Source organism: Chelonoidis abingdonii, chromosome 11 (genome assembly GCF_003597395.2).
Source record: "Chelonoidis abingdonii isolate Lonesome George chromosome 11, CheloAbing_2.0, whole genome shotgun sequence".
Lineage (NCBI taxonomy): Eukaryota > Metazoa > Chordata > Testudines > Testudinidae > Chelonoidis > Chelonoidis abingdonii.
In genome coordinates, this window is record NC_133779.1 from 5742936 (window position 1) to 5752974 (window position 10039).

Genomic DNA, 10039 nt, shown 5'->3' on the forward strand with positions numbered 1-10039 from the left:
AGGGCTGGGCCTGCTTGGGGGACACACACAGGGTCCCTCTGTCTCCGGAGGCCTCAGTCCGGCCCCTAGTGCCAGTGTTACCCTCCTCCTCCGTTCCCCGATGAAATCGCTTGAGGCGCGGTACGGTAGGTGTCCAGGCAGCCTGGAGCTGACAGCACTGCGGGCCGGTGACCTTCTGCCAGCAGCCTTGTTTCCATGCAGGAGGTGTCGCTGGAATGACATCTGGCCGCCCAGCCGGGGGCACATAAGGAGCCCTTTCTGGTCGGACGCACACAGCTAAAAACAGCTTTGGGGAGGGAGAGACGGAGCCACGTCCTGTCCCCATCCCTCCCAGAGCCCTTGGGAAGCCCCATCCTGTCGGGCGGGGGGTGTGGGGCAGGGCTGAACCGGGCTCCAGGCACTGGAGAGCGGCTGCTGGGTCCTTCTCTGCAGAGACCTCCTTCAGTGTGAGGATCCCAGCGATGGGGAGATACACCAGAGCTCCAGAAATCTCCCCCATGCTGACACGGCATCTACGTACCTATTGCCTTACACCCTACCTATGTATGTGTCTCCATGCACCCTGCCTATGTCTCTGTCTACTGATCCCATTACACCCCGTCTATGTGTGTGTCTCCATACACCCCGTCCATGTCTCTGTCTACTGATCCCTATACACCCCGTCTATGTGTGTGTCTCCATACACCCCGTCCATGTCTCTGTCTACTGATCCCTACACACCCCGTCTATGACTCTGTCTATTGATCCCTATACACCACATCTAAATCTCTGTCTATTGATCCCTATACACCCCGTCTATGTCTCTGTCTATTGATCCCTACACACCTTGTGTACCTTGTCTATGTATCTGTCTCCCTACACTCCACCTATGGCTCTGTCTATTGATCCCTATACACTCCGTCTGTGTCTGTTTATTGATCCCGATACACCCCGACTATGTCTCTGTTTATTGATCCCCAGGGCTGCCCAAAGGATTCAGGGGGCCTGGGGCAAAGCGTCTTTGGCAGCACTGAAGGGCCTCCCCCCCCCCCGCCACCGAAATGCCGCTGAAGACCCAGACCACCACCGGGCCAGGGCTCACGGTGTCCCTGCAGGGCCCAGAGCCTGGGGAAAATTGCCCCACTTGCCCCCGCCCCCCGGCGGCCCTGTTGATCCCTATATACTCCATCTATGTGTCTGTCTCTGTCTATTGAGCCCTATACACCCCATCTCTGTCTCTGTCTTCATACACCCCGTCTATCTATGTACTGCTGTAGTATCTAAGCAGCTCTCAGACCCACCACCTGCCTCCTCCCCTCCAGCCAGAGGGAACCTCTTTGTTGCTGGCAGTGTCGCTGAAGGCAGCTCCATCCTGAGGACTAAGGACCAGGCAGACACGCCCAGGAGTAGAATTTTGCCCCTCACTGATGGGCTGAGTCAGCACAGATTCAGGTCAGAGCAGTTAGAAGAGCTTGAGGGCCAGATCCCAGATGGTATGAATGGTCCGTAGCTCCATTTGAATAAATGGGCCAGATCCCTGCTGGTGTCAATGGGCCGTAGCTCCACTGGAGTCAATGGGCCAGATCTCAGCTGGGGTCGATGGTCCGTAGCTCCGCTGGAATCAATGGGCCAGATCCCAGCTGGGGTCAATGGTCCGTAGCTCCATTGGAGTCAATGGGCCAAATCCCAGCTGGGGTCAATGGTCCGTAGCTCCGCTGGAGCAAATGGGCAAGATCCCAGCTGGTGTCAGTCACTGATATACACCATCATCACCCACTTACTAAATTTAACGTCCCACTGTATTGTCTCCCAACCCAGCTCCCATACATGGGAGCAGAGACCTCTGCAGAGCCCCCCACTGCCCTCTCTCAGATCCCCACTTCTGCCACAGTACCGACCCAGCACTCCCTCGGGGCATGGAATCCTGGACCGAACCCCCACCAGAACTAAACCCCACCCCAAACCTTCCCCCTTGCACTCCCAGAGCTGGTAGCCCCTGCTGGCTGGCCCGATCTGATAGCAACACAGAACAGCACCAGCACTGAAACAAAACACTCCAAAACAGCCAACCCTACCAAAACAAACCGCTCCCCAGCACAGGCGGGAGAGAGAATGGATGTGCTGGCACAGATGTTGGCCATGTCGCTTAGTGTCTGACTGAGACGTGTCCAGAGGTGGTGATGAAGGCTGGGGTCAGATCAGAATAGAATGAAATCGAATCACCAGCCCTCATTAGAACAGACTCACCAGAGTTAGTTAGAATAGGACAGAGTGGAATAGAATAGGCTCACCAGTGCCAGTTTGACTAAATTAGAATGGGAGCTGGTCGGAAACCGAAATTTCTGTTCTGCAGAGAATTTTTTCCCACCCCAAAGCTGAAATTTTCAATTTCCCGCAGAACAAAACTCCTGAATCTTTTTGACAGGGGGGAGATTGCTTCTCTTTGATCCAATTAGGTGAAAACGCTTTGCTTCAAGAATGTCAACCCCCTTCTAAAAGACTATAAAATACAATCCGTCCTGTGCTGTCATACGCACGTGAGTGGGATATTCCGGCTGCTCTATTCAGAGGATGCAGAGGTTGAAGGGGAAGGAATCAAAGGGATCTCACGTTGCAGCAAAACGTTTTTACTGCCCCGAGAAAGTGGACACGATCCGGTTTCACTTTTACCCGTTGGAAGATTTTGTGGCAATGGACGCAGTCCTGCAAAATGTTTGGATTTCAATGAAACTGCGTTTTTTTGACAGCAAACGGTTCTAAGGTGCTCACGCCTCCAAGAATCATTTCATTCTACCTTTCAGTTTTCTCATCTGCCAGCTGGATCTGCTCCGCGGTCAGTTCTTCAGGGCAGACGCTGTCTCCTGGTGATGTGCTTGTGCAGCACCAGCATGCGGGGGCCCCAGTCCAGGACTCGAGACCCCTGAGGGAGTATGGCAATACAATCAGTGTTGCTAGTTCCCAACCGTCTGATAACCCTCCCGGTTTTACATTTTTCTAACACCAAAGCAACCTGTATCTTAAGATCCTCCCATGGTGACAGGGCCCATGCAAGGGCCTAGAAAGTCAGAGAGATGCCCCCCCGTCACCCAAAAGTTGCCAGAGCACTCTGCAAGCCGTGTGTCCAGGGATCGCTTCCCCTCTCACTGGCATGCAGCCACCTCTGGGGTGGGGCGTGGTAACTGCAGAGCAGCACAACACAGCTGCATAGGACTGGAGGTGAAGAAGGATCCTCGGTGCAACGGAAACCTCAGGGGAGACTTTCAGGGAGGCCAAATGGGAGCGTCTGAGTTGGACTATAGCCACGAGACACAGGGTTGACTTCTCATCGTGAGTGAAAAGTGGATTCCCAGCCTGCAGATCCCTGATCCCCGCTCCTCAGCATTCTGGTCGGCAGATCACCGATCCCTACCCCAGAGCCCTTGCTCCCAGCCTCCAAGCCGTGCAGATCCCAGGCCTGCTGGACAGCAATGAATGATCCTTTCAGTGGCACCAGCCCCAGGAAATCCACTCTCCCTGCAGAATGTTTAGACTCTTGGCCAGTGCGAGGAGCTGAGAGCTGGGAGGGAAGAGAGCGAATTAAGGGGCCCTGCTGGGTTCATACTGCTGGAACATCAGAAACCGCAGCTTTCCGGCTCCTGCCCTCAGCTCCAGGGGAGCCGGGGCTCAGCTGGGAGCCGGCGCGGTGCCTGGCTCAGGCTGCCTGAGATGGCAACCCAGCTCCTCAGGCTGCGGCCAAATGTGCCCGGCTTCTCCGACTCCTACCCAGGAAGAAAATAAATCCCTTCCTCTGCCCATCCTGTCCAGACAGTGCATGGGCATTGGCACAGCCTCATGCTGCTCTGGGATTCCCATAGGTCACTGGGGAAACTGAGGCAGGGGGAGCTGCTGCAAGGTCACAGCCCAAGACAGGGGCTGAGCTGGGGATAGAACCCAGCCATCTGCCTCCCAGTCCTCTGTTCTAAACACTAGACCCCACATCTCACCCCAGTGATGGGAGTGGAACCCCCCCTAATCCTTATCCCTGACCACTAGACCCCGCTGTCACCCAAAGGAAGCTAGTTCACTTCGTCTCCAGCAGAAAGCGATATTTATTTCCACAAGTGGCAGAAAGACCCCATTAAATTACCCATATTGGCAGCACCTCGGGGGCTCAGCTGGGACACACAGATGACAAGAGAGCCCTGCAAGCCCAGCGGGATTGGAGAACCTAGCCTTTTCTCCTCCGCTTTGTGCTCCTGTGCTCATGCCGTCAGGCCTGATCGCCAGATCCTTCATCCTGTGCTATGGGGCCTGCCTCTATTCTGGGGTCTGCCTGGCTCCTGGCGTCACTTAGAGCACCCTCAGGGCTGCTCCAACACATGCTTCACCCCATGGGCTCTGGGGGCCAGAGAAGAGCCACAGTGCAGGGTGCTCCAGTCAGGTCCTTGATCCGCCTTGTATGCCAGGGACTGGGAGCAGGACCCTTACACTGTCTGGGCACTGACTGTGGGGGGACCCCCTGCACAGGGGAGATTCTCAGGGGTCAGTTTCCACCCACCTTCAGGCCCATTGCAGTGCCAGCATAGGAAGATGAGGAGGAGGGGACGGGGGTGAAGATGGGGAGGGAGCCTGAGGGTTCCCTGGGGCTCCTGTCTCGTTAGGGCTGGGAGGGGTGGGCAGCGGAGCCCCGGCGGCACACAGGGGCTTTTTGCTGCCATGTTGTTTTTTCCAGCAGAGCGGCCGGCACCCGCTCACACAGGCTCCATTCAGCCGCCCCGGCCTGAGCAGCCACCGCTGGCAGCCCCCAGCCAGCCTGTCCCTGGCCAGCCCACGGCACAGGGCAGCCAGCACGGAGCGGGTGTGGGGAGTGACTCAGAGACCAAGCACTGGGAGGCGGGGTGAGGGGGGGCAGGTGTATATATGGGGAGAGATTCATTCATAGATTCCAAGGCCAGGAAGGACCTCAAGTGATCACCTAGCAGGAGACTCTGAGTAAGCCAGGCCAGGGAGCTGCCTGAATTAATCTCTGTGTGCACTAGGGCGAATCTTAGATAGATAGATAGATAGATAGATAGATAGATGAGGGAGTGTATGGGGATAGATAGATAGATAGATAGATAGAGGGGGTGTTTGGGGATAGATAGATAAATAGATAGATAGAGGGGGTGTATGGGGATAGATAGATAGAGGGGATGTTTGGGGATAGATAGATAGATAGATAGATAGGGGGGTGTATGGGGATAGATAGAGTGAGTGAGTGAGTGTATGGGGATAGATTGAGTGAGTGAGTGTATGGGGATAGATAGATGGGGTGTATGGGGATAGATAGATAGATAGATGGGGTGTATGGGGATAGATAGATAGATAGATGGGGTGTATGGGGATAGATTGAGTGAGTGAGTGTATGAGTGTATGGGGATAGATAGATAGATAGATATGGTGTATGGGGATAGACAGATCGATCGATCTCATTACCTGGGACTAAGGGTCAGTCAAGGCAGATTCAGCCTCTGGTCAGATGCCCAGAGAGCAAGGAAGGGGTGGCCCTGTCACTCCCACCCCACGGATAGAAGTGACCCCTTTGAAGGTTCAGGGGAGCTGGGCCTTGGGGTTCCAGTTGAGCCAGCTGCCATCCCCTCCCCCAACACACACGTGGGCCAAGTCTTGCCCCTGAGCCAGGGTGCCCAGTGATTAGTGATTAATCAGGCTGGGGCGGGCGGATCCCCGAGGGGCCGCCCGCCTGCTGGGGCAGCATGGGTGCTGTGTTTGCCAAGCAAACTGTCCCTGCGGTCGTGGCCCAGGCCCAGAGGGGTCTGGGGACAAAGGTCCCCAGACGGCGAGAGGCGACATGGAGGGCACAAGGTGGAGAGGGGCTGCTGCCCCGGGCCGGGGTTGGGGGCGCTCCGGCCTCAGCCCCATCTGAGGGGGTATGCCTGCTGGGGAGAAGCCCAAAGCTTCTGGGGGCAGTGGTGGGAGAGCCCAGCTGCCCCCACCACTGCCTGTTGTGGCTGCAGGGCTTTCAAGGGCAGAGTGCTCAAGGGCTGGGGGTAGCAAGGCCTGGATCCCATGGTGGGGCTGGAAAGGGCGGCAGCTGGACCCCATCAAGGTGCTGGGAGGCGGGGGTGGTGGTTGGGACCTAGGCCCCATGGCAGGCCTGGGACGGGTGTGGGGCTGGGCTGGGGGAGGGGCTCATCTCCCACACTGAACCAGGACCAGCCCCAGCTCTTCCCCATCCAGTGACTGGCCACCCTCCGCAGGGGGCATTGTGGGACGGTGGGTGTCTGGAATAACCTGGTCTGATCTCTACCAGGTCTCCCCCTTGGCTGTCAGGTCACACCCTGTCTCTCCCCGCTGTGTGGGGGGACCTCAGTAACCCCCACTGTGGTGTGGGGACACTTTCTAGCATTTTCCCCCAGCCATTAGAGCTGCAAACATTGTGGTGAGGCTGGGATGTCACCCAGGTATTTGGGGCCGGGGCCCTGCCCCGTTGGCCTCCCAGGAGGGAGTGGCTGGACCAGGAGAGCTCGGGGCTAGCGGAAGGGGGCTGTGTGGTTAAACCCCTAGGTTAGGATCCAGGTTCTGCCTGTATGACCATGGGAGGGTCACATGCTACTTCAGGGCCCTGTCTGTATGGGGGGGAGCACAGGAGAAAAACCTCCCTTTGCCTATATGGAAAGGAAGCTCTTTGGGGCAAAGGACAGTCTCTCACCCTGTGTCTGGGCAGCGCCCAGCATGATGGGGCTCTGATCTCGGTCATTGTGTGTCTGGGCAGCACCTGGCACCACAGGGCCTGATCTCGGTCACTGTGTGTCTGGGCAGCGCCTGGCACAATGGGACCCTGGTCTCGGTTACTGTGTGTCTGAGCAGCACCTGGCATGATGGGGCCCAGATCTCGGTCTCTGTGTATCTGTGCAGCACCTTGCACCACAGGGCCTGATCTCGGTCACTGTGTGTCTGGACAGCACTGGGTGCGAAAGGGCCCTGAACTTGGTCACTGTGTGTCTGGGCAGCGCCTGGCATGACGGGGCCCTGATCTCAGTCACTGTGTGTGTGGACAGTACCCAGCACGACGGGCCTTGATCTTGGTTATTGTGCATTTGTGCAGGGCCCAACCTGATCTTGGTTGGGAATTGTAAATGCTTCTGTCATGCAAATGATAATAATAAAATGTGCACTCAAACTTTTTGGCAAACATTTGCAGAAAATCCGGTTGGTTGGTGACCCAGTCGCTGATCAAACAAGGGGATGATTGAGTTCACAGAGTGGAATTTACTCTGGGGATACACAACCACTGACATGCACTCTGTGTCGCGGGGAATCTCACCGTGAGACAGTTATGGTCCTGATCCTCTGATTAGTTGTGTCTAGAGCTGGTTGGGAATTTTTTAAAAGGATTTTTTTTGGCAGAAATGGCTTTTCCTTGATTAAAAGTTTGGCATATTTTGACTTTGCAGAAACTGCAAATGAAGTATTTCCTTGCAGGTTAGTTTGACATTAAACTGCCTTTGCTAATGTCCTGTCATGCCTCATGGGAGTTGTAGTGCAGATCCTTCATGCCTCCATTCTCTCCTATTGGCCAGGCTCCTTGGATGGACTACTTCTCCCATGGACCATGGTGTCCTCTGAGAGCAAGCCAAATGATGCATCATGGGAATCATGAATCTGTGGTGAACCATGGGATATACAGTCCACCCCGGAAGTTCAGCCCATAGGGGCATGAGGCACAGCTCCTATCACAGATGCAGTTTAATGTTAGACCAATTGAAAACAAAACATTTCCTCATTTCCCAGTCAACATTTCAGGAACGTTTCATTCCATGAACATTTTTGCCATATTTGATTTTTTTGGAGAAAAAATCAGATGTCAGAATATCGGAATTTCCTGCAAGACAGAAACTCCGATTTTCACTTGGCTCTTCCCATGTAACTAAACCGCTATGACAGTGGTGTCATTGTAGGCCGAATTCACCCGACTCCAGCTACATGCGTGGGGGAGGTACATAAGAACATAAAAACATAAGAACGGCCAAACTGGGTCAGACCAAAGGTCCATCTAGCCCAGTATTCTGCCTCTGACTGTGGCCAATGCCAGGTGCCCCAGAGGGAATGAACAGAACAGGTCATCATCAACTGATCCATGCCCTGTTGTCCATTCCCAGCTTCTGGCAGACAGAGGATAGGGACACCATCCCTGCCCATCCTGGATAATAGCCATTGATGGACCTGTCCTCCATGAACTTATCTAGACCTTTTTGAACCCTGTTATAGTCTTGGCCTTCACAACATCCTCTGGCAAAGAGTTCCACAGGTTGACTGTGCATTGTGTGAAGAAATACTTCCTTTTGTTTGTTTTAAATCTGCTTCTGATTAATTTCATTTGATGACTCCAAGTTCTTGTGTTATGAGAAAGAGTAAATAACACTTCCTCATTTACGTCGTCCACACCAATCATGATTTTATAGACCTCAAATATATCTCCCCTTAGTCATGTCTTTTCCAAGGTGAAAAGTCCCAGTCTTATTAGTGTCTCCTCATATGGAAGCCGTTCCATACCCCTTGTAAATTTTGCTGTTCTTTTCTGAATCTTTTCCAATTCCAATATACCTTTTGTGAGATGGGGTGACCACATCTGCATGCAGGATTCCAGATGTGGGCACACTATGGATTTATATAGAGCAGTGGTCACCAACAGGTAGATCACGATCAACTGGTTGATCATGGAGCCTCTCACAGTCGATCTCAGTCTCAGTCTAGGGTTGCCAACCCTCCTGCAGTCAAACCAGGAGATCGGCACCCTATCCTGCACCCCAATCCTCAGCCCCAGGCCTGATCCCCTTCCCATATCCCTCCCACATCCCAACCCTCTCCTAAAGTCTGCACCCTCTCCTGCACACCAACTCCCTGTCCCAGCCCCCTCCCAGAGGCCACACCCTGCACCCCAACCTGCTGCCTGAGCCATTAGCCCTCTCCTGGAGCCAGCACTCCACACCCCCTCCTGCACCCCAACCTCCTGACCCAGCCCTGAGCCCCCTCCTGCACCCAAACTCCCTCCCAGAGCCCACACCCTGAACCCCAGTCTGCTGCCCCAGGCTCAGCCCAGAGCCCCTCCCACACGCTGAACCCCTTGGCCCCAGCCCAGAGCCTACACCCCAACTCCCTGTCCCAACCCGGTGCAAATGAGTGAGGGTGGGGGAGAGTGAGGGACAGAGGGAGGGGGGATGGAGTGAGCAGGGCGGGGCCTCAGGGAAGGGGCAGGGAAGGGGCATGGCCTCAGGGAAGGGGCGGGGCAAGGGTGTTTGGGTTTGTACGATTACCGTAATTTCTACATTTTCTTTGAGGTAGATCCTGGGTTGCACTTAAATTCAAAAAGTTATCTTGTGCTTAAAAAGGTTGGAGACCACTGATATAGAGGTAATATGGTATTTTCTCTCTTATTCTCTATCCCTTTTTTAATGATTCCCAACATTCTGTTCGCTTCTTTGACGGCCGCTGCACATGGAGTGGATGTTTTCAGAGAACTACCCACAATGAGGCCAAGATCTTTCCTGAGCGGTCACAGCTAATTCAGATCCCATCATTTTATATGTAGGGTTGGGATTATGTTTTCCAACGTGCATCACTTCTCATTGATCAACATTGAATTTCATCTGCCATTTTGTTGCCAGTTGCCAGTTTTGTGAGATCCCTTTGTAGCTCTTCGCACTCTGCCTGGGACTTAACTATCTTGAGTAGTTTTGTATCATCTGCAGACCTTGCCACCTCTTTGTTTACCCCTTTTTCCAGATCATTTATGAATATGTTGAATAGGACTGGGCCCAGTACAGACCCCTGGGGGACACCACTATTTACCTCTCTTCATTCTGAAAACTGACCATTTATTCCTACACTTTGTTTCATATTGTTTAACCAGTTACTGATCCACGAGAGAACCTTCCCTCTTATCCCATGCCAGCTTACTTTGCTTAAGAGCCTTTGGTGAGGGACCTTGTCAAAGGCTTTCTGAAAATCTTAGTACACTATATCCGTTGGATCCCCCTTGTCCACATAGAATCATAGAAGATTAGGGTTGCAAGAGACCTCA